This window comes from Rhinopithecus roxellana, chromosome 1, assembly GCF_007565055.1.
Source record: "Rhinopithecus roxellana isolate Shanxi Qingling chromosome 1, ASM756505v1, whole genome shotgun sequence".
NCBI lineage: Eukaryota > Metazoa > Chordata > Mammalia > Primates > Cercopithecidae > Rhinopithecus > Rhinopithecus roxellana.
Genome location: NC_044549.1, coordinates 145,977,714 through 146,003,747, shown reverse-complemented (window position 1 = coordinate 146,003,747; position 26,034 = coordinate 145,977,714). Strand labels below are relative to the sequence as shown.

General features: G+C 38.0%; 1 pseudogene across 1 annotated transcript; it reads left to right on the top strand.

The window, feature by feature from the left end:
- Nucleotides 1–9,699: 9,699 nt before the first annotated feature.
- On the top strand, nt 9,700–11,464 carry LOC104665032 (annotated as a pseudogene). Its single transcript, XR_004057920.1, has one exon. The product of XR_004057920.1 is annotated as an actin, cytoplasmic 1-like (transcript).
- Nucleotides 11,465–26,034: the final 14,570 nt, after the last annotated feature.

The following is a 26,034-nucleotide window of genomic DNA, read 5'->3' as shown; positions in this document are numbered from 1 at the left end:
TGGAAAAAAAGTACTGGAGTACATCACTTTTAATCAAAAGTTACTGTGGAAGCCTTTTTTACTTTCCACAAAGAAAGTTTGCTCTTAAATAACAATACTAGAGTTGTTTTTTATACCAATCCTTTCATCCAAGAGTTACATAATGCTATATAAATGTATTAATCTTCACAACCTTCCTGTAAAGCACAGAGGTAGTAGACTCCCCAGATGTGCATATTGAATTTTTAAAAAGCAGTTTAGTTGAATCAATAGTCTATTCAGAAAGGAAGGTTAAAAAGGAAGGCCTTGCACTGTGTCTTAATAATCAAAAGTCCACTAGGAATTTATTAGATTACGATAAAAAGAAAAGAAAGAAAAAAAACCCTAAAGCTTTTATACATTGCCTATTTGGCTTATATTAAATGCTATCTTCTACACTTTCAGTGACATTGGAAGATAAAAGGTAATTTAATATTATAACTTCAGCATGTTGCTGTGTGAGTTTACAAATAGAAACTGAACATTATCCAACCTTAAAATAACTCTCTTATAGGAAAACTGCAAGGAATCTGTGATTTCACTGTTATTGTTTTAAAAACAAAAAATTATAAAAATTTATGTTGGACTATTAGAAACATCAGGAAATATTCTGATACGTATTTGGGCAATATGTATCAGGAATCTTTAAAATGTTTATGCTGTTTATTCCTGTGATTTCACTTCTGAAGATTATTCATATTTCAGGAAAGAATGCAAAATTCAAATAAAGATTTATGATATGTTTTATAGCATTAGGTATAAACAGTAAATTGGAAATATTTAAAATACTAAACAAAAAGATTAAGTATTATCAGTCCAACCCTTTGTTCATTTATGACTTATTGTATATCAAATATGTTCCAGGCACAAAAAATACAAAATACAAAAACAAGTAAGTCATATTTTTATAAATATGATTCCTGCTTTATAGTGGGTTATAGTCTAATGCAGAAAAAAATACATGTAACTATATATGAGTATAAGTACCCTGAGAAGGGATGTGCATGGTACAGTGGAGTCACAAGGGAAAGAGTGTTCAACTTTACAATGGAGGGATGAAAGTCAGGAAAGTTTTTATAAGCTTAACTTTTCATCTAAGTCATACAATTTGAGCACTGTTAGGCAGACAGATTTAAGATCACTACCAGCAGTGAATAAGAGGAGCAGAGTAGTGGGAGCCAGTACTCAAGGTAACAATATCATAGGACTGAATTGAGGTAGCAGCTTTGGAGAGGAGAGGAGGCAGCCATGGGTGGTACAAGAGAGGTTGTCTTTCGGGACTCTTTGACATTCTAACAGAGATGAAGGAATTACGATGAAGCAGTGAAGAGGTTTCTCAAAATTCTGATTTTGGAAAGCGGAGAATGAAAGAGGGAATCCAGTAGATGCAAAGCAGAGAGAAGAAAGAATAATGGCATTTAGACAAAAAGAGTTGGAACTGTCTGAGGAGCATCTAAGGGATCATAGCCAATGGGGAGTTGGGTCTGAAGGGTGTGCTTCTGAGTGATGGACACATGGGTTGTGGCAGCAGTCACTGGAGAGGATGAGAGTGCAAAGATTGAAAAGAGGAGCAAGGATTGAGTCCTAGAAGACACCAGCACACTAAGCAGTAGGCAGAGAAAATGTAGCCCTCCAAAAACTGGTTACACAGAAATGTCAAAGTAAAACTGCAAAGAGGCCAGTGGATTGAGTGCCCCAGCTGTCATTGGCACCAATATCCAGAGCTCATTGTGCTACAGGTTGTTGGAGGCAGAAGTCTAAATAGAATGGTTTCAAAAGTGAAAGACTGACCTCTTTCAAGAAGGAGGAGAAAGGGCAAGAATTAGAATGAGACATATGGTTAGAAAATATGTTTATAATGAGAGAAACTCCTACATACTTTCAGATGATAGAGACTGAAGTGATTGAGAGGAAAAGATTAAGGTTATAAAAGAGAAAAGGGGATAAATACTAAAACGAGGCAGCAGCCTTTCCTAAGCTTTTGACAAATGATATACTTTTGTGGGGAAAAATAATCTACATGACATTTTAGGGTGTTTGTTTGTTTGTTTGTTTGTTTGTTTGTTTGTGATGGAGTCTCGCTCTGTCGCCCAGGCAGGAGTGCAGCGGTGCAATCTCGGCTCACTGCAACCTCCACTTCCTGGTTTCAAGTGATTCTCCTGCCTCAGCCTCCCAAGTAGCTGTAACTACAGGTGCCCGCACCACATCTGGCTATTTTGTGTGTGTGTGTGTATTTTTAGTAAAGATGGGGTTTCAGCATGTTAGACAGGATGGTCTCTATCTCCTGACCTGGTGATCTGCCTGCCTCGGCCTCCCAAAGTGCTGGGATTACAGGTGTGAGTCACCGCACCTGGCCCATTTTAGAGTTTTTAGTAAGACAATAAGGTACTTAACATAAGTAAAAAGAGAGAAGGATATACAATTGAATGTATATTAGTATGTCAGCTTTGTAAAACAAAATTATTTGCTAAAGGAAAGATTGAAGGGAAATACATAAAATGGCTAATGATGGGTAATTTTGAGGTAAGCAATTTTTATCTAACACTTTTCCATTTTATTTAAATTTCCAAAATAAGCAGGAATTAATTCTGTAAAAATGGGTACAAAAATACAGTTAGATAGAAGAAATACTAAGAAATACTATCTAACTGACCTCTGTAAGTGTAAAAAGGTTCTTTTAAATGCCCAAAAGAAAGATGTTGCATTGTCACAAGTGATGATACTTAAAACTACCTTGGAAATGTTTACCTTTTATTCAGGGTGATATTATACAATGTGAATGAAAAATTCCACACTCTGGGAAATAATAATAAGAACTTCTATTGTTGGAAAAGAAAAATTTGGACAGTGTAACATTTACAAATAAAAATGCTATTAACTATAAACTTTAGCTGAAATAAAATGTAATACTCATGAATAAAATAAATTAAAAAACTAAATTGGATTTGGGCATTTTTTCCAGAGACTTTTTAAAAAATCTACCAATACATTCATACAGTTGACATTTGGCAAACTAAGAAAATTAGAAGTCATTGATGCAACCATATCATTACATATTGATCAGCATGTTCTATACCAGAGGTTTCTTGAAAAAAAAAAAAAAAAAAAGAAAGAAAGAAAATAAAAGAATTCTTTGACAGAAACACAGCCAAGCCAAATAGTCATTTCCCAAAAGACTTTCCTGTTGAGCCTATAAATAGAAAAAGCATCCCCAACAAACTGTAGCAGAAACAAGGCTTCTTTATATGTGATAGAGCCAATTGCAGCTCTGTTGCACTACTGAGTTATAAAAATATATTTCATTTTTATTATTTAGCTCTGCAGCACAATGGGAACTTGAAACTACAATCAGCATCATTTAATTTTTCTTGAGAACATTTAAAACTGGAATAAGAAAAGCACATTCAACTTAATATTTCAACATTTGCTTCAACTGTTTTCATTTTTCCTTTAGGGAAGAAGAGAAGAAAAGTTATATATTGAATAATTGCAGCAATATCTCTAAAAGTGGAATCATTGAAACAAAGCTGTTTATCATTCTGTTCAATGATTTAAGTTATGAAGCTTTCTTGATATATAGAGGCATGTCTTTTTCTATTAAGTGCTGGACTTGCATGTATGTTCCTAATCAATTTGACCATGTATTAGGTCCTGAGTGGGAAAAATTTTAAAGAAATATACATATGTTTACTGTACGACTGCTGCAGGTAAAAGAACAGCTGAGGTTGAAACTGAATTAATTAGAATAGATTTGGTTTAAACATAAAGCAAGACTACAGAACATTTGTTTACAACCAGACTATTTAAATTTATCTTAGTACTTAAAGAAATCCTCCACAAAAAAATGCCCTGACCTATTGCATTTTAATAAATATTGCAGTACAAATTTATTAAGAATTTCAGTTCCAGAACTTCTCCACGGTGGAGAAGTTCCGAGCTTCTTCAAATTGACATTAAAAAAATAAGAAAATCCTCCTCTTGGGACTTAGACAGGATTTCAACTCACAGTGGAAAAGCCTATAAATAAATGAATAATAAAGTCTGTTGTTGAATCCAGTACCCCATGTAATACTGCTTAATATAAAAAGTGGTTTCTCTATGCAATCAATAAGAAACATAAATCTTTTCAAATTGAGTGCCAGAAGTTTGCCCACATCCAAAAAATAAAAAGAAATTTATATCTTAATAACTAAATTGACTTTTATTCTCCAAAAAAAAAGTAGGTTTGTAATATATAGAAAATAATTCTAGATATGATTATTTGGAACATGCATTGGATGGGGAGAAAAGAAAAACTGGTTTAAATAAATGAACAGGCCAATAATTATTTTATCTTACTTAAATAAAAACCTGGTATCATCCACTAAATTTTTTTGGAAGCATGGTCAAGCTGGGCCTCCACAGCAAAAATTTTTTCCTGACATAAATTTTCTTAGCAAACTAAAACCAATTTTAAAGTTTACTTTTTCAAGGAAATGTTTAAATTCAAATATCTTGATGATAGATATTTGAATCAGGCACATTTTAGATAGTGGAAGAATACCTTCTCTCTCTGATTCCTCATTATACATTCTGAAACTAGCTGACACTAATTCTAAATGTCTTTCTACTTCTAAAAGGCTCATGCCTTTATTTGTCCTTAAACACCACACTGATGCTTACCTTAACTTAACATAGCATTTTTTTGCATGCTTTTTCTTTCACCTTACCTTATTATCTACAGACACCATTAAGAGCGGCATGTTCTCACTTATAAGTGGGAGCTAAATAATGAGAACACGTGGACACAAAGGGAAACAGCAGACACTGGGGCCTACTTAGGAATGGAGGCTAGGAGGAAAGTGAGCATCAGAAAAAATACCTATCAGTCAAACACAGGTGACCAAATAATCTGTACACCAAACACCCATGACACAAGTTTACCTATATAGCAGGCCTACACATGTACCCCGAACCTAAACTAAAAGTTAAAAGAAAAAAAAAGAGCCAAACTAAGTTTGCTTTCCTTTATACAATTTTCAAGGCAACATTCATTCTCACTTCTCCTGACCTCCTCCAGCAATAATTCTTTTTACCACGTATATTGAGCAATGTATTATACTGTCTTACACTCTTCTCTAATTGAAAAGTGAAAACTTTGTCTCCTTAGAAGAGTTTCCGTTTTTTGAAAGCAAATCCTCTCTTATATGTATCTTTTAGAGGTGCATGTTTTGATGCTGCCTTTTGCAAAATGAAGCATTACAAAGTAAATGATTACAATTTACTTTAAAATAATATATATTTTTTTATTTTAAAGGGGGCACATACTTATAAGAGATTTAGGAAACTTCTAAAGTTTAAAGGAGGAAAATATCCTGTAATCTTATCTCACTGAGTGAACTACATTTTTAAAAAATTTTTTATCTTTTCAGACTCCTTTCCATGTATATTTTTAATGTGACAATATCATATTTGCTGCTTGTTTATTTTTCACTAGATAATAGATCATGGACAAGAACACAGATTCATGTGATAGCACTTCGTTGTATAAATATGTTATTTAATGAATCCCTTCTTGGTGGATAAATAGGTTATTTCCTATTTAGAAAAGCAAAATGTTTCTGTGGGACTTTTACACATTTGTCCACTTATTTTCTTAGAATGAAATCCCAAAAGTAAGCATTAAATATGACGAAGTATATAAATGTCTTATAAAGTACTTGGCATATAGTAAGAGCTCAATAAAGTTTAGCCGGAGTCATATAGCTGAAATTGTTGGACCCAAGCAATTTTATATTTTATTAATTGTTTTAAATTACCATCTATAAAATTGAACCAATTCATACATGCCATCAGTGTACAAAGACTCTTTCCTCACAACTCTGCCAACCTTCTTAATACTTGATAATTGTAAATATTACTATGGCTAGCCAATATTTTCAATTCTCTTCTCCTTTTACATACAGTGAGGATCACATTTCTCCAATCTCTTGAAGTTAGCTGTAGCCAGGTGACCTGCTTTGGCCAATATCTATAAGCAAAAATGACTTTGTCACTTCAGATCAAAGCATTTCAGAGACGGTGCACAACTCTACCCCACTCTCCCCTGCCACACTGTCTAAGGAAGCCACATCTTCCAGATGATACTTCTACAAGATGATGGATTCATTATGTTTCAGCATAAAGAACAGTCACCCCAGAGAGTTTTCCAGATCTGCAGAGAACTTCAAGCCAAGAAAAAAAAAATTTGTTGTACTGAGCCTCTAAGATTTAGGGATTATTTGTTGCCTCAGCATAATCTAGCCTATCATCAATGATAGCATTGTCTTGAAGGTGAGAAGTTTTGCCATCTGACTACTTTAGTTACTAACAATGTTGCACATCCTTTCATATTAATTTAAAGTGGGGAGGGGGACTGTCTATATATGTTTTATGGGAAAGTGTGTGATTTTTAGCCATTAACTTTTAGCAATTGTATATTAACCCATTTCTCACCTCATCCAAGACCCTCGGGAATTTTGTGAAACTTGAGAACAGAAAAAATATCAGGGATCTCTGAGGCATCTATGACTGCTCAAAAATATAAGGACAAAATGCTACATTTTTGTCTTGACATAACTATTTGAATGGCACACAATGCGTGCATCTAGGGTGTTGGTTAAGAGAAAAAGGAGAGATATTATAGCTTTATGATGTGGTCTTCTGCAAAGTCTCCCAGTGAGTCCCTCTGGCTCACTTCCAGTCCAATCAGCAGCCAGGGGACACTTTTAAAAACATGTATCTGACTGTCATGTGTCTGCAGAGTATCCAGGAGGCTGTATGGAGACTGTACTCTTAGGCTACTAAGATTCTTAGGGTTGGGGGACCCAGGTGCAGCAGGTGAGGAGTTAGAAGTCATCATAGAGAGGCAAGGTCCACGAAAAAGCTGTTTCTCAGAGAAATGAGTGGCAACCAGAGAAAATAGCTCCCCTTGGGACTGAGGTAGCTGGAAGGTAGGACAGGAGACAGAAGAAGCAAAAGTCCAGGAAGTACCTACCTAAAAGGGATTGCCCAGAACTTAAGAATTGATTGCAGCCTGGAGCAGCACTCAAAGAGACGCGTTGATGTCAGCCTTGACCTGGGTTTCTAGCTGAGCTCCTCCATTCCCAAGGAAGCCACTTTCCTCATCTGTCAACTCAGGTGATTAAATGAGGAGTCAAAGAGATGGCATTTGCAAAAAATCCTGATACAATCCATAAATGATTTTAAACTATAAAAAAAATGCATGCATATATGTTCTCCATAGAATTTAGCACATGATGTATTAACTAATGGTTACTCAATAACAGTTAAAACAAGATTTTTGGTAAGCTGAAAACTAAAAGAGGCCTTACAGATTTTGAACTTCACTTGTCTTATTTTACAGGTTAGAAAACTGAAATGCCAATGGTGAGAATAGCATGACCCCCATAAGAATGGAGCCATCACAAATCACCCACAACACTGCAGGGAAATGTTCCAAAAGCAAGCTCTGATGTTAGTATGAGCAAATTACATAATGAGCTCAAAATGCTGTGTTTGTCAGACCATCCTTGAATACTTCAATACAATTGTACGGTTTACTATTTTTAAAATGAAAGCAAGAATGAAAAACTCAAACTCACTTTTGTTCTCTAGCCAGCAAGCCTTCCATGTGATTACAGAATTACTGGGCAGACTACACCGAATCATCTTATTTCAGAAGAGATGATTAATCACAAACAGCAAGAGTTAAGCCAATTACAAGTACTTCCCCCTAAGGTGATTGCCTTACCATAACTACAGATAAAACCCACCAGCTTCAGGTGCATTTTATGAGGCCAGTTCTCATCTAGGTGTGACAGAGTGAATCTTTGAACATCATCATTAAAATCAATGGGAGCTGTAACAGAGGCAGAAGTGTGGAATTGGGTGCACTAGCTCTGAAACTGCTGATGTTCATTTAAGCCCACTGCTCATTTTGCAAGCAAAAAGATTTATCCTATCTGACAGAGCAATCCAAAGAATCTCTCCAGTCCATACTACAAGGCACTGAGCTGAAAATTACAAAAGGCTGATAACTGCATGTTAAATTATGTTTTCCTGCGCTTGTCTACTACCTTCTATGTGAGAGTCGCTAGTCTTAGCCATGTTGGGGAATAGGGATTCATTATCAAGAAATAACCCCAGTGTATCCTGAATATGGGTTCCTACAGAAGGAGAAAGCACTTATTGGTTACAGAAAGAGCAGATAACCACATGGATTAGATTGCTGCTGAACTGCCCACTCTGAACTGCCCCAGCAGCTAAAGAAGATGCCACAGTCAGTCTGAAACAGCAAGCTGCTTGCTGTTCTATCCCAGTCTTTTGGGGAATCACATTGCAGGGTTAAGATTAGCCAACAGGTGGACAGAGAATGTACTTGTGGACCAGAGAAGCAGAGAAATAACAAACCATCTGGAAATAATTTTGTGTTATTTCAAAACAATGTATTTTAAAATTCAAAGAGATTTTTTTAATTGTGAATACTATGAATAATAGTATTAATGTTTTCAGAGCTCGAGTCCTCTAAGGCAGTGATTCTCAACAACCAGTGATGAAGAAAGAGCTTTGTTATTATTTTTCCTATCCATCAGGACAGATATCATTGTAAATTCAGTACAAATTACCAAAAAAGAATATTTAAAATAGAGACATATAAAATACAAGCCCCAATTTTTGTTTCATTATTAGATTCAAGAAACATAAAATTGCTCAGCTAAACCACTACAAATGTTTCCAAACTGATTCTCACTGCATACCAGTGCTGGCTGCTGAGGGCCACCCTTCGAATAAGACAGCTCTAAAGAACTTCACTGGGCTTTGGCCCAGAATGATTACAGCAAGGTGTTTAAAAAAAAAAAAAAAAAAAAAAAAAAAAAAAAAAAAAAAACTTTATTAACCTGATTTCCCTACTAGTAGGATTTAAATCCCAAATCACTAACTTTAGTTTTATTTTTCCCAGAATACACTCAAATAGCAAAGTGTCTTTGCTAAACATGCTTGGTGCCTCATTTACCTAGTAATTCTCTCCTTCATTCAACAAACATTTATAGAACAGTTCTTTGATGGTTCAAAATTCTATCTTCAAAACTCTAGAAACTGAGCCCTGAAAACACAGGGTTAAGAAAGGCTTCTAATCATACTATCATTTTAAAGTTTGTTTTTGCAAGATAAGAACCGAGTAAAATCCTAAAAATAGTCTTTATTTTTAAGTCCAATATATTGTCTAAAGCCTAAAATACAAGCACTAACACACTGGCTTTTTATACCTAATTAACAGAAGAATAAAATATAGAGTAAAAAGCTAAATTGTACCCCTACAAAATCAGAAAGTCTCCAGATAATTTTATTTCTACCATAAATTTATCTTCAACATAGATCATTTCAGGAACTTATTTTTCCTTTAATTCCGTTTTAATTGTGGCTAGCTTTAACCTCCATTCAAATAGCTATCCTGGCTGCTTTTATGCTACAAATAAATGCAACCATACATAATCATTCCTGCATCAACTGATAATGCATTATTCCCAAAAATGCTAGTGACCTCATTAATGTCCCATTCATGATTTGCATTACTTCATTTAACTTAAAACAAGCTCACGACCGCCGAGACCGCGTCCGCCCCGCGAGCACAGAGCCTCGCCTTCACCGCTCCGACGCCCGTTCACACCCGCCGCCAGCTCACCATGGATGATGATATCGCCGCGCTCGTTGTCGACAAAGGCTCCGGCATGTGCAAGGCCGGCTTCGCAGGCAACGATGCCCCCCGGGCCGTCATCCCCTCCGTCGTGTCGTGGGGCGCCCCAGGTACCAGGGCTTGATGGTGGGCATGGGTCAGAAGGATTCATATGTGGGCCACGAGGCCCAGAGCAAGAGAGGCATCCTCACCCTGAAGTACCCCATCGAGCACGGCATCGTCACCAGCTGGGACGACATGGAGAAGATCTGGCACCACACCTTCTACAATGAGCTGCGTGTGGCTCTTGAGGAGCACCCCGTGCTGCTGACCGAGGCCCCCCTGAACCCCAAGGCCAACCGCAAGAAGATGACCCCGATCATGTTTGAGACCTTCAACACCTCAGCCATGTATGTGGCCATCCAGGCTGTGCTGTCCCTGTACGCCTCTGGCCGTACCACTGGCATCGTGATGGACTCCGGTGACGGGGTCACCCACACTGTGCTCATCTACGAGGGGTGTGCCCTCCCCCACGCTATCCTGCCTCTGGACCTGGCTGGCCGGGACCTGACTGACTACCTCATGAAGATCCTCACTGAGCGCGGCTACAGCTTCACCACCATGGCCAAGCAGGAAATCGTGCGTGACATCAAGGAGAAGCTGTGCTATGTCGCCCTGGACTTCCAGCAGGAGATGGCCACAGTGGCTTCCAGCTCCTCCCTGGAGAAGAGCTAGGAGCTGCACGATGGCCAGGTCATCACCATTGGCAACGAGCAGTTCCACTGCCCTGAGGCTCTCTTCCAGCCTTCCTTCCTGGGCATGGAGTCCTGTGGCATCCACGAAACTACCTTCAACTCCATCATGAAGTGTGACGTGGACATCCGTAAAGACCTGAACGCCAACACAGTGCTGTCTGGTGGCACCACCATGTACCCTGGCATTGCCGACAGGATGCAGAAGGAGATTACTGCCCTGGCGCCCAGCACGATGAAGATCAAGATCATTGCTCCCGCTGAGCGCAAGTACTCTGTGTGGATCGGTGGCTCCATCCTGGCCTCGCTGTCCACCTTCCAGCAGATGTGGATCATCAAGCAGGAGTATGACCAGTCTGGCCCCTCCATCGCCCACCGCAAATGCTTCTAGGGGGACTGTGACTTAGTTGTGTTACACCCTTTCTTGACAAAACCTAACTTGCGCAGAAAACAAGATGAGATTGGCATGGCTTTATTTGTTTTTTTGTTTTGTTTTGGTTTGGTTTTTTTTTTTTTTTTTTTTTTTTTTTGGCTTGACTCAGGATTTAAAAACCGGAATGGTGAATGTGACAGCAGTAGGTTGGAGCAAGCATCCCCCAAAGTTCCACAATGTGGCCGAGGACTTTGATTATATATTGTTCTTTTTTTAATAGTCATTCCAAACATGAGATGCATTGTTACAGGAAGTCCCTCGCCCTCCTAAAAGCCACCCCACTTCTCTCTAAGGAGAATGGCCCAGTCCTCTCCCGAGTCCACACAGGGAAGGTGATAGCATTGCTTTCGTGTAAATTATGTAATGCAAAATTTTTTTAATCTTCACCTTAATACTTTTTTATTTTGTTTTATTTTGAATGATGAGGCTTCGTGCCCCCCCTTTTTTGTCCCCCAACTTGAGATATCTGAAGGCTTTTGGTCTCCCTGGGAGTGGGTGGAGGCAGCCAAGGCTTACCTGTACACTGACTTGAGACCAGTAGAATAAAAGTGCACACCTTACAAATGAGGAAAAAAAAAAAAAACAAGCTCACAAATATTTTTCTTTGTTGAAGTTACATATACATAGCATATATTTCATCAAGTTTAGTCACAAGTCTAATGAGATGCACAAGATTTATAAGAAGTGATATATGATGATCAAATCAATGCAAATTTGCTACTTCTCTATAAGTCCAATAAGTCATTCAGTATTTTGAAATGAATCTAAGCAGAAATCTTGTATGTTAAAATTGTACGGTCATGTAGATCTGGAAGTTCAGAGTGTCTGCAACAAATAGGCCTACAGAATGCTTGTTTCCCTTTCACAAGGAAAGCAGAAGGGCCCTTATATTTTCATTTATTTTTTTCTTCACACTGACACTTTATGAAAATATCTTTTATCATCTCCAAACCCAAAAACATTCTTTGTATTGCATACTACGACAAACTACATCTGCCAAAATATACACACCCTCTATGTTTTTTTGTTATAAATTAAAATTTAAAAGATAGATGGGATCACAAATTTCTCTCTATTTTCTCTTTCTGACATTGTAGTTCCATTTTAAATTTTCTTATTATGCTTGAGCTACAACCATGAGGAATATTTCCTACTGCTTCTCCAGATCTAATTAATCTATATCACCTTTTTATTTACTAGTTTTTATTAATTAAACTAAGCCTGGAATCTTCTGTTGAGAAAACTTGACATAGCTCAGGTCAAAATTAAAATTCAAGATCTAGTACCACTTCTACTAAACCAAACTATATTTAATAATACCTGTGGCTGATTACATTAGTCTATCCTCACATTGCTGCAAAGATACTACCTGACTGGGCAATTTATAAAGGAAAGAGGTTTAATGGACTCACAGTTCCACATGGCTGGGGAGGTCTTGCGATCATGGCAGAAGACAAAGGAAGAACAAAGACACTTCCTACATGGTGGCAAGCAGGAGAGCTTGTGAAGGGGAAATCCTATTTATAAAACCATCAGATCTCGTGAGACTTATTCACCATCATGAGAACAGCCCTGGAAAGACCCACCCCCATGATTAAATTACCTCCTACTGGGTCCCTCCCACAGCATGTGGGAATTATTACAATTTAAGGTGAAATTTTAGTGGGGACACAGAGCCAAACCATGTCACTGATATTTATTGGAGAATAACCGAATGCATCCAAAAAGACCTAAACTGTTTTCGGGTAGAGATCTGCTCCTAGAATAAAACTATATTATTGACAATAATTATGATTGCTTATACGAGACAGATATTCTTTCAAGACAGTTTGGTTTCAAGGGGGATAGTTTTTCTCATGTTTTATGACTCAGAATTTTGTGTCTATTAACGCTTATGTTGTAGTACCCTATCTTTGTCTTACTGTGTTCAGCCATGTGTTAGCAGACATCTTCTTTATTGTATACCATATAGTGAATTTTAGGAAAAGAAAAACACACAGTAAACATTTCTTATGGAAAAAAAAAAAAAAACTAAATTTGCTCTTATGGTTAGCTTAGAGCAGATAATCTCAAATGTGGTTATTCAGATAGTGCTATATGATTCTTAGCCACTTCCACAAACCATCATCATATCTCCAGTGGGGAGTTCTCATTATGTCAAGGTAGTAAAGTTTACAGGAATTCTAGGGCACTCATTTTTTCTTCCCTTCATTGAAAAAACACACCAAATCAGTTTTTTGTCTCATAAGTTAATAGTTATATGAGATGGCATGGCATGGCATTGGAAATAATACTGATCTTTCAGTGTGACCACAGACACATTGCCTGCTTTGAAAAGTTAGTAAATAAATTTGCTATCCCTTCAGTATATATTTTAAAACAGTTACATTTTATATATTTTTTGTTTATAAATTCAAGGAAACAACATATACAAATACATTCCTTTATCTATGACAAAGAAATAAATACCCCTATCTGAATATTTAGCATAGCAAAGCCAACATATCAGGGCTACCAGCAATCAGAGATCTTTTCCTCATTGGCTATTATCTTTTGCAATAAAATGTCTTATTATGATTTTCATATTCCCATCACATTTTCAGGAAGAAAAAGTTTAACATCATATTTTCTCCTGTTCCTAATTTTACATATAAAAATGCAAATCCTTCAGAGAAATCAAGAGCATTATTCCAGAATGTCAAGAAGTATGTCACCACCATATCTTTGGCCTTATTTTTGTGGTCTCTGTCTGTACCCAACAGGCCACCAGGCACTTTCCACAGCTACTCTTTTATCTTTTTGAAGGTGCTCATCAGAGCATCACCTATACAGTCCACGTGGACCCACAAAACTCTTCTCATGTACGGAGCAAGAATTATATTCCAGGGCCTTAGAAATATATTCAGGAGCCTAGAGTTACTTTCTAAGCTTCATCAGTGTGATCACAGACTGAGAAAATACCAATTTTCCCCAGGCAAAATCCTAATCCTCTTTTTGAGGAAATCCTATTCATTTTTATATCAAACCTTAAATTGTCAACTCTAAAACCACTGTCATGTCCTAATGCAACCTGCAGTCATTCTGATGTGAAAATTAGCCATGATGCAAATAAACAATTAAGAAGTAAATAAAACTAGAAATAAAAATGGAAAATTAAGCAGAGCATTATTTAATTAGCTCTTCGCTTCTTTGGGTCATTGGTGTTCACTATTATTTCATGAACATCTGGAATATGAAAATAAAAGTTATAGTGTACATGAAAGCATTTTATACATTGTAAAATCATCGTCTGGGTCTTTGTAAAGTGCCTTGGACTTACTTGAACTAATAAATTTGTGGTTTATAAAAGAAGGAAAAAGTAAAACTAAGATTTCTTTTATATTTTACATATAACAATCAAAAGCTGCAATAAAGCACCTATTCCTAGTCATCACAGAGCCTCATTTTTAAGTTAGCCACCATTTTGTTTAAACACAAAAATAGGAATATCTAGAGTACCATTTTGGCAATCTATTTACTTTGATAAAGTATGAGGACACTCAGGCCAACCTTAGGAGCCAGTCCAAGATTTCACTGTTATATAATAGATCCAGTATAAATTTTACTTGCCAAGCTTAATATTAATTTCTGGGCTTATTTCAGAGAAAAACTGTCAAAGGTATAGAGTGAAAAAGACATTGTCAAAAGTACTGGGTAAAAAAAGGCCACCAAAATTCAACTGTCATGCAAATGGGAAGTAGTTTTCCTGATAACAGTATAACTAGGCAACAATTTTTTCTACAGAATATTTGCATATTTTTTAACATTACAAAGATATTGATTACATGATTTTTTCCTTCTCAGAGACACTCATTGCTGTTTTATGTAACTCAAGAACTCAAAAATGTATTATTCTAGTGAAGTATAGGTTTATAAGGTGAGTTTTAGAAACTAGGATATTTTGTATATCACTGAAGTTTTGTGGAGTAACTTAAAAATTCTTTTTAGGATACTCAACAAATGCACTTTATTTGCCAATCATGAGATTTGTTGTACATCAAAGAACATGGCTGGATATATGGAATATTAGAAGACAAGTATGAATTCACCAGCCATTGTTAATACAACTTTACTATTCTTGCTCCTCTGTTCTTCCATGATTATCAGATAAAGAGCAGAAGTAAGCAGACCCCATTCAGGCACAGTTTCATTTTAGTTCACTGTAATTCTTACAAAGCTCATCTCTATTTAATTGCTACTTCTAATTATAAAGTAAACCCTGGGTTGACTCTTATTTTCCCTACTACCAAGATTCTGTCTAAATTTAATTTTTTCCTCTTTTAAGTGCAGTTTACCTTTAAACTTTCATTTTTAAATTTAAAAAAAATAATGCCCTGGAAACCTCTTTAAGACTGCATATATGACATATTATAGTCAAGCTCAAATGTCATCTATCTAGCTACCTCACTTTTTCTACAATGAGGACTTTACTCAGAAGATCAGTCTTTGTCTTCATGGATTAACCAAATGTCAATGGCCCAGCAGTGTTCTTTAACAATTGAAGAACAAGGAAGTTCATGCATCATAAGAATGTTAAGATCACCAAATCTTGAACAAGTGAGACATCCAGGGCTGCTGCTCCTTCTCAAACATGCTGGTGTCTGCAATACTGTGCCCTAGTCTCTGAAAATTAGCAGATTTACAAATGTTAATAAAATGAAGGTGGATGGAGATGCGAAGGAACAGTCTTATTACCTAGTTTGGTATCCCTCCACTGCTGCATTCATAAAATGAATACCAATGCTTCAGTAGATGTGGAGAACAGACCAGCCTACCTCCCACCCGTGTACCAAAGGTCCCTGTGGGGATACTTGTATTTGGAGGCTGCAGGAACATCCACGTTAGAATTCCACAGAATTGAATTTAAATCCTGTCTCTGAGATGAAACTTTTCTTATCCTCAATAAAATGTCACTAGTGTATCCACTTTACAGTGTTGTGAAGATTAAATGAAGTAAAGCATCTACAAGCACTTAACACATGGCAAATGTTTGATTAGATAGACAGATGGATAGACAGATTTTTTTCAAGTGCAAAAGGCTCAGCTTACTTCTAGGGGATAGCTATGATGTAGGTCAACAGGAGCGCACAGCAGGACACTTGAGTCTTATGGGATAACTTGGCTTGTCCTATCTGCAAGAACTCTCACCACGGAAGTGTAGAGAACTTAACTGGAAGAAAGCAAAATCAAGCAATTAATATTTTCTGTAGTAGACATTTCATAATCATAGTGTAGCATAAAAATCTGTAGTGAACATTTCAGCAAAAGAACCACAACACTCCCAGCATCTCTCAAAATTTTACAAAACCATTAGCTGCCTTGTCAGAAACTATCTGCTGGCATTATAGCACTGGAAAACTGATTTTACCTTCAAGCTCTGAGTTCATGGGTCTTTGAGGCTGCTCCAAAAATTACCGTAAAGTCCAGTCCTATCACCTAGAAGTTATACACTGCTTCCAGGCACACAGAGAGGAAGGCCTCAGCATCCCTTTTCATACCACCTCCCATTTCGGCTCTCCTCAGTAATTTCTAATGGCTCTTCCTTCTCCGAGGCAGACATGAAAGCAGATTGGAACAGACTCCAAAACTCAGGCTGCCTTTCCTGCTACTCACCATATAGCTGCGTGGGCAATACTGACAGCACAGAGAGCCAGGCCCACTGTGGACCCTTACTGAGTGTTTGTTGAATGAATGTGCGTCACTATGGTCACTGGGACCAGACCCAACCAGTTGTGAATCATGGCCTAGCCCTTTACCTTCTTGGAATTCTGTCAAAGAGGGACTCTAATCTAATTAGGGAATCAATACCTAGAAAATATCAGAGCTGTTTCAGCCATGCTTTTTTGTTCAAGGTTATTATTCTGTGGCATTTTAATGCCTTCAAATGACATATAAACAATAGTAATGTAATGAAACAACCTAAAATTAATGAACAGATTGATGTGACTTAATACATGATACACATTCTCAGAAAGTAACATAAAACAAATTTGGAAAGTTACCAGTGTTTTTTGTTTTTTGTTTTTTTTTCCAAACAATAAACTAACATAAAAGAGACAGAAAGACCTTTAGAAAGGACAAGTACATTTAATATAATTTTGAAAATCTTCTTTCTGAAACACTTAGTTTTAAAATAATAAAGTTTAAGTTAAATATAACAACATCAAAACAACTTGCAAAGTTAATGTCTTAATTGGGGCAAAATCAAATTTAGTTATCTTGGACCCTGATGGGCTCCTCCATCTCTCCCTGTAGGGAGCAGAGAATGAAATGATGCATGCCAAATCAATCTCCCTAATTGCTTTGGTCACTATCACATGCAATTTGGACAAGTCTTGCTAAATAACATCCAAAGGCCAAAAAAGATATGACATTGAGAGTAACCCAGCTCCATGGCTTCCCTCATGCTAGTGTGATTTGAAGGACAATGGTCTGTTTCGCAAATGCTGAAGGTGTAGAAGTACCCCAATGTATGAAAATATTCACAAACGTCTGGAATGTCAGAGCTGGAAGCGACCTTAGAAGATTACTAATCCTATCTTCCTTCTGTAGACAAGGAAAGTATTCGGTTTGACTCCCTCTCTGTGTACCTGTAACAAGAGATTTTTATCTTTGTAGCAGTAATCATTGACTTACTGTGATATCTATATGTAAAGTAGATAGTGTAAATTAATGAGATGTGTGTATCTATATGCTGCATATTATAGTATCATCGACACATCTTTTCTGTCCTTTTCTCTGCCTCCCCTGACTCACAAACACAATCAACCCTTGTTTGAAATTTTTGACCATTTTATTCAGATATGTGATTCTGAACTTGTCAGGAACTCAATCTGACTTCATTGAATTAAATTACAGAAGAAGGTTCAAATAATCCCCATATTTTGAATCCACAGCAGTCTCAGTGATTCTTTTGAATTCTGCTTGGACTCTTCATTCGGTCTGTGTCCAGGCTCTAATTTTGGGGGTGCGGATCTTGTAGCGCTGCCTGGAGAGCATGTGTAGGAATTTTCGTTGTCTCCACCAGGCTGGCTCAGTAGCATCTGCAGAGCAACACTGCCATCTGCTGTGAAACCCTTCAAAGCAACTAAGAAAAATCTGCCAAGTACTTGTATTTGCGATGCCTTTGTTCTTCAAAACGCAAATCAAACTTCAATTAATCAACGTTTATTAAAATTAACTCTAACACATTCATTAACTTTTAAGGGAATTACAAGGCATGTGGCATCACTGAATGTCTACATGAAGTGTTCTCTCCAGGAGAGAGAACAACACTAATAGGATGGGAGGCTCTGAATCGGGGGACCCCAGATGCTAAAGTGCTGGGTTGCTTACACACACAAAAAAAATTCTTAATGTGCCTTTTAGTGAGGTCTGTAGAAGCCTTAGACTGAAACCACACATTACGTGTCAAATGTGCTTATCCTACCGCAGTCTACAAATCGTGTTACCCCAACCTTTCCCGGAAAAAGACATTCTGACCAAGACTCATAATTTAAGAGATCTGAGATGTCATTGAAGAATGTGTCCTCAGAGAGCAGGAAGTCAGAGTATTGATGAGTTATGTCTCTGTGCCACCTTAATCTTATCTATTGAAAAACTGATAAATATATGTTTAAACTTCCTCAAGGGATTAACCTCCATAGTATCCTCAATACCTTACAAAACAAGAACCAAACTTCAGACTTTCTCCCTCCTATATATGGAAATCTATTTTTGTAGACCTACAGAAAGATTTGTATTTCTCTTTCTTCTACGAAGTAAAATATTCAAAGATCTGAACATAAAAGAATAAACTGCTGGAGGTGGACAGAGCAGGAATAGGAAGAACAAGGTGGCTTTTCACTGGTTTGGGGTTTTTTATTGGGCTTTTGCAAGCATCAGAAGTTATACAACAGCGCCACTCTAGGGTTTTATGTGGAATAACAGGCAGCTTTCGCCAGTGCGATTTTCCTCTTGGGGCCTGTTTTTTAACAGAAAATTATGCAAAAAGTTAACCTGGCACAAAATGTAATAGCATTTTTGTTTTTGCCTGTTTCATTTCGTTTATAAGGTGCAAAGAGTCTTAAAACCTTATGCTGAGATATCAGAACTTACTATTTTATGAGTCAGAAGATGATGACTAATCTTTTAGATGGCCTGAGTCAACTACTAATCATGCGTGTGTTCTTGGGCAAATTCCAGTAGCCTCCCTGGGTCTCACTTTCCTATCTGTAAAATGAATGGGTTGGTCTATAAATCTGCACCATTCCATATGGTGGCCAGTTGTCGCAAGTGGCTATTTAAAATTAAATTTAGTTTAATTAAAAGTAAATAAGATCAAAAATTCACTTCCTAAGTCATATTAGTCAAATTTCAAATGCTCAATAGCCCCATGTAGCTAGTGGCTACTGAATTGGACAGCACAGATGCAGAATATTTGCATCATAGCTGAAAGTTCTATTAGCACTGACATAGCTAAAATGTATGTTTCTTACCAAACATCATTTACATGCTTATATCAAAAATATTTTAGGAACCGATTTAATCAAGGTGAACCATACAAACAACAACCATTTGAAAAGCAAAATAGAAGAGAAAGAAAGGGACAGAGAAAGAAAATGAAGTCCGGATTCTAGGCTTCCTGCCACATTCATTGCTGCTATCTGATAAGCGATTCGTGTTTTAATTCCAGTCTTCAAACCAACTCATCTGCAAAATGAGGAGAAATCAAGTGCCTGCATTCATAGTCAGCATTACAAACAAGGGAGGACCTAATGTGCAGCATAAATTTTCAATGGTGACATCTCAGGAAAGAATTTGCTGACAATTCTGTGTTCGCTTGTGGAGCAGCCCACACAGCAGGCTGCCTGGTTTTCTTAAGGGCATTTAGGTGATTTTCTACCATTATACACTGAAGGTGCTCCTAACACATCAGTTATGGCTTGGATATTACAGCAACTCCAGCACAACCTGGACTGTCACAGTGGACCTTGGCCACACTCCAGAGAGCAATGTACTTGGGAACTGACAGCACGCTGCAGAGGTCTTGCTGATGGTATGTGCATATCCTCTGATTGGAGCCACAGCATGACACCTGGGTTGCACAAGTCTGCATCACAAAACCACTCTGCTGGTTCTAAAGCCACAAATGCTTGGCTCCATCCAGCACATGTCTCTGCCAAGGATCTGGCCAGCAGTCAAATCTGCGGCAGTTAGCTTTCTCCAATGTTCCCTTCTGTAAGAGCAGGAGGTGTGGGAAGGGGGCAATCATGAGTGTGATATGATGAAAATCTGGGGCTCATTCCTCAGTATTCAATACCCTGAGGGAAGCCTGATGTAGATGTCTACATCATTTCTAGTTCCCTGCTGAAAATGCCATAAGGACTCCCATGGCTTTGAGCATGATGGCCTTAAAAGGGTGGGGTGAAGTCAATATTATTCACTTTCTCCATGCCATCAAGCCATCATCTGTAACGTGATATAGAATGCAGACATCAACAAGGTGTTGTCCCCCTTGCCCCTTCCCCAGGAAATCCCTCTTAACCTTTCTGGATTACAGCCAGGCTGAACACGATGTTTCCTACAACCCAGCAGGGCTGAATTTGGCAAGTGTGAAGAATGGGGCCTTGCCAGGGGTCAGGTGAGGTGAGTGGAGCAGGGGCAGATGGGAGGAAAGATGTGCTTTAAGGACCCTTGAGACACAACATCAATAACGTTGGGTAGAACAACCCTGTGAGGAAGAATCAAAGGGAGTAGGGGAGAGAGAGGCTCTTTCTGAGCAAAGGGAGCTGGCAAATTATATTTGCATACACAAGGAGAACACAGACATGACCACACTCCGTGAATAATAGCTACCTTACACTGGGCTCTGCTCTGGGTGGAGTGTACCTGTCAGTCTCCTTAGACACACAAACACAGCAGAGAGTGATTGGGTCTATTTGCATTGTCTCAAACACAAAAGACAACGATAACCATTTAGACCTTTAAAATTCCTTTCCTTCTGACATTTTCTTTTTGGCATAGCTGAAAAAAACAAACCACTGAATCCGACAGCAAGTTCTTTGCAGGTTTGATGCTCATCCCTTTTGTTACCCAGATATTCTAAATTATCCTCATAGCAAAAATGACAACAGTACCCTGTTCCCTGTAGAAGAGATAGGGAGAGCAGAGAATTGCAAAGAAAAAATACATAAATGAACTCAGCAGACTGTTAGGGTTCACAGGACCAGGGAAAGGATGAATGCATTCCTTAAGGTTGGAGATCAAGTAGATGTTCCATCCAGAGCTGTGCTTTCTTCACAGCCACAAGCTGATCTGCCTTTTCCTGCCCCACAAAGGAAGGGGCATGGCCATAGTACTAGGATAGATAGAAACACAGCTGTGTCACAGATTCTGAAGCAAAGGCTATCCACAGCATTTTTTCATATCCTGTCATCAAGGACTCAGTGTTTCAGTTTTTAAAAAACAAACAAAAAAAAGGTGGAGTGTGAGTTAGGAGAATGCATACAGAGACAAACATGCACAAAATCGCACGCGCTCTTAATGACAAGAATGACGCCCTGCCTCAGAGGCGATATGAGTATGGGGATTAAAGCAGTGCAAGTCATGGCCAAGGATCAAGAGATAAAGGCCTAACGACCACATTTGTCCAGACCACAAATGAATTTCTCTGCCATGCCTGGGCCTTGACATAGTGGGCAACGTAGACATCGCACTGCTGAAAGGTCATACAAATAGCCTTTGCCCACGGCTCTGTTTTCTAATTCAGTGAGAGGAAGATAATACAGGGATGTTTCAAAAGGCTTCATCACTCACTTCTACAACTACTTTTGACAGAAAATTCTCCTGTAGCCCACCAGATCATTGAACTCAATGAGATTAAAACAGAACAGATAAACATTGATTTTATGTAGCCATCAATCATCTGCTTTTGCTGCTCTTTTTTTTGGTTGCCATGGCCATAGTATTCCTTTCTTCAGCTCTCTTCCTGTTTTCCTTTCAAAAATGCTAAAATTGCATTGGAAAACACCCTTAACACTGTTCTCTTCAAGGAAAAAACAAGTCAGTCTTATGTTGTTAAAAAGTACCTGTTGGAACTAGAAGGTTGGATAGGAAATAGTCTTTTATTTCTAACACCATCTTCTTCATCTCTAAGTCTACCCCTAGTCAGTTGAGTATCCACCTGGAATAAATATCATTATTAGGGGTGATATTCAGCTACATGATATCTCTGCTAAAAATCATCTAAAGTTGAGTTAAGGGTGAGAAGATGGATAATGTGTACAAGACGATTTAGTGCAGGAGGGAATCAAATGCAGTATTCAAGCAGACATCTTTCAACCTCTCTGATTAAAATAGATTAGCAGTATGAGAAGGGCATTTTAAACAATGGGACTGGGGAGAGTCGGTTCTGATTCCTTAAACAAACAGAGAGTCTGGGTTTGGGATGATGTACCAACAGGTGAACACCTTATTATTTACCAAAAGTAAACAATAATAAAAGTATTCTTCACCCTGGCTTCTATCAGATTCACTCATAAGGAGACAACTTGCAAATAAAGATCCCTGGCTTCTCCCTTAGACTGCTGAATGAGATGGCTCAAGACCTCCATTACAGACCCTGTTCTAGATGGTAAAGAGAAAAGGGCATTTATCTTCCTCAAATAAATCTCTAGGCTTGTGACAGTGACAATCTGGAACTGTTGCTATTCAAGTAAAGATCATTTTGGCAAAATGCTATGTTTCTCTTCAAAATATATTTAGGTGCTAATCTGACACTTTTCTGCCAGTCCCCTTTTTATACTCTTCTTTATCCAAGTGTAACACACACTCTTTGATGTAGTCCTTTCAAGTCAGTCTTCATTTCTCAGCTGTTTATCCCTTCATTTTCCTTAGGCAGATAATCAGAGTACCTGTCAATCCTCCAAGCGGGAAATCATTCTGAAGAAACATTGAAAATAGAGGTGTTGTCTGCTCTCCCCAGGGATGTGAAGAACAAAGGTTAAACAATGCCTCCCCTACCATCCAAGTGTCCTGTGCTCATCTGTCTCCAGTATAAGTACTGTGGCTTTGAATGGCATTTGTGGGGACTTAAATTGTGGAGTAGCACTGCCCTTGACATCGCAAATCCAGAGGCCTTTATTTTTTTCTTTTTAACCACAGGGAATCTGTGCTTCTTCACATCTTAAAAGCTCTCCTCTTCTATATATGGTGAATACTTAGGACTAATGTAATCTTTTTCATTAGAATATGTACCAGCAGAGATTTACACATCTGTTTTATTCTACAAAGAATGTTATTTACGTGCATGTCTTTTTATTTCTGCAGCTCATTTCTTTATGAATAAATGTGGTAGGCGGACTGGAGTGGGTGGTTGAAAGGGTACAGAAAAGCTGAGAAGCACTTAATGGAATGTATTACTTTCCAATTTGAGATGTCCTTTGTGGGTTTAAAATCTGACTTTACATCTGCAGGGAGGATATAGGTGCATTAACTGTGCCTGTGCAAACCGCTGAATCTTGCCTTTTCTTCTTGCTGGATCTTCCCGAGGAGCTAAAGTAGGGCAGCAGCCCAGGAGGAATAGTGTAAATTCCCCTCCATTGCAAGTTGTTGCTATACCCTTGCCATTTTCCTCTGCTTTTGGGGACCATGTAAAGACAAAGCATCCTGTCACTGTCAGTTGTTTCATCCCACAATATGGGGCCACGTATTCTATGGGGACCCAGTCATTTGTCTGGATGCTTCCACAGAGGAGGCAGCTGTGCATTGTCTGCAGCTAACTAGAGAATGGGAGTGGGAAAATTCAGCTGGGAGATTGCTGTGAAACTGCCAAGAACTCTCTTGAGCTCATTATTTGGATAAGAACCAGAGTGAAGTGAATAAAGACCAAGGAAAACGTATCCTATATCTTTATGGTGCCTTCCCTGTACCTTGTCCTCCATAGGTGGCATGCTTTAAAAATTGACACCGCAGTACCATTTCTCTCTTCTTCTTTTAGAATTAGGTTACAAGGGTTTTTATTGTTGGTTTTTTTCCCCCTGAATAGAGGTTGTTCAGAGAACTTACATTAAAGCAACATTCTCCATTCTTTTCTTGACTTTACTGGTCTTGTTCTAATAAAAATTATTTCACGCAAATATTATGATAATAATATTTGTGTTAAAACACAAAACATAAATCCAGCATTTTCAAATTCTAATCTGTTCCTTCACCCATTTCTTAGCCAAGATAATTTTTCCAATCAGTTCTATGGAACTGCATTAGTCTCTTCTCATACTGCTAATGATAATTAAATGAAAATAAAGCTAGATTTCTCTCTTTCCCTTTGAAAGACTTGTTTATTTCTCAATGAAGATTTGGGTAATCACACAATTTATTGATCCCGTACTATGGACCAACATGATAGCAGACAACAAAAATTTGCCATGTTGATGTTCGTAACTACATAAGATGACTAATCACTCCAACTCCATAGATGAAGAAATAGAAGATTCTAGAACTCAAGTTAATTGTTTAAGGGCTCAGAACTTACGTGGTGGTTCTGGAAATTAAACCCAGGACATCTTATCTCAATGTATGTAGCACATCCACTACACAATAAAATATTGCTAAAATAGGAACAAGAAACCCTTAGGAAGTTTTTTCCTAATGTACACCCACCTAGATTTTCTTTTCCTATTCATCTCACAGAGATGGGCAGACTGAAAATAAATGACTAGCTGTCTAAAAGATTCTTCACTCAAAAAATTCAGAGAAAAGATAGATAGATCAATATTTCCCATAAAAGAATATACTCTCTGCCATCAAGAAAAAGTGTGTGTGTGTGTGTGTGTGTGTGTGTATGTGCATGTATTACATAGTCACATGATGATACACACTGATTATATTCTTTCCCTCCGTGTCCCTGAGGTGCCCAACCAAGAACCATCCAGGCACTGTTATTTTCCATTCCTTAAATTCCAGTTGAAGAGCAAAAACTTACTGCAAAGTGCCAGAAGTGGGTAGATTGCACACAATTCAACCCTAAGAGTCTGTCTAATCAATGTACTGGCCCGCATTTTTCACATTTTATGGGACAGCAGGGAAAATTGTTGAGAAGAGCCAATTTGCAGCTGTGTTCTTAATTACGCCTTCTACATGAAAGGATGCGAATTTTTAAGCAAGAGACTGCAGCTGCATTCATAAGGCAGGAAGACCCAGTGTTTATAGCAGATAATTGAATGCCATAGAGGTCCCAGATCCCAAGGTGGACTGAGCAGCCACCTCTCTGTGTGGCCCGGTCAAGCTACTTGACTCCTTTGTGCCTCAGTCAAGCCTGCTGCCAAAGTGTATTCAAACAGCAGGAACTGACTGCAAAACAGATGCTACATATGGGTAAAACTGTCTAGGATAATTATATTTCCCCAAGTCACTGTCACTTGCAAAATAGTAGAGTTCAAAAGTTTCTTCCTGCAATGAGTATCTTTGAGCTGTTAGCACTGCTGAGTCAGAATTGTCTCTTTCACACACGGGCAGTTTACTTTGGGCCATCTTGGAAAGAAGAGCATAAAATCCTGATGTATCTATATTGATTAGTACCAGGTGTAGTGAGAAAGAATAGCAGCCCACCAACCTAGGTGTGCAAGAAATGTAATTTTATTTTTCTGTAACTGAGCTCAATTGCTATTAAAATTCCTGATTCCCCAAAGAAAGAAGAGAGTTCAGAGATCATCCCCATTTTCCTTGCGATTGCATTTAATTAGCAGATTGTATATATTGTTTGCCACAAGGCACTGGAATAGTCATTGTTTCTGAGTCATCATCTATACTCTTTGGCATCCCCTAAGACATTTTCCTCCCTATCATGTGCCATGGTGGTCACTTTTGAGTTGTCCCTTGTTCCCTTATGTATTGCTTTGTGCATCAGTTGTTGCCATTCCCTCTCTGAAGCACGAAAATGATGTTGCTATTATAGGCATTTCAATGGGGCTGTCTGAGGCTATTCATCTTTCCCAGGCGTCTTTTGGGAACAAGAAAATTATTCTATGCCTCACCGTCACAGAGGCATGAGGGAAAACTCTTCTCAGGGTTCCCCAATCTTATCTGAACTTCTGTTCTCTACTCTACCCTGCGTTTAA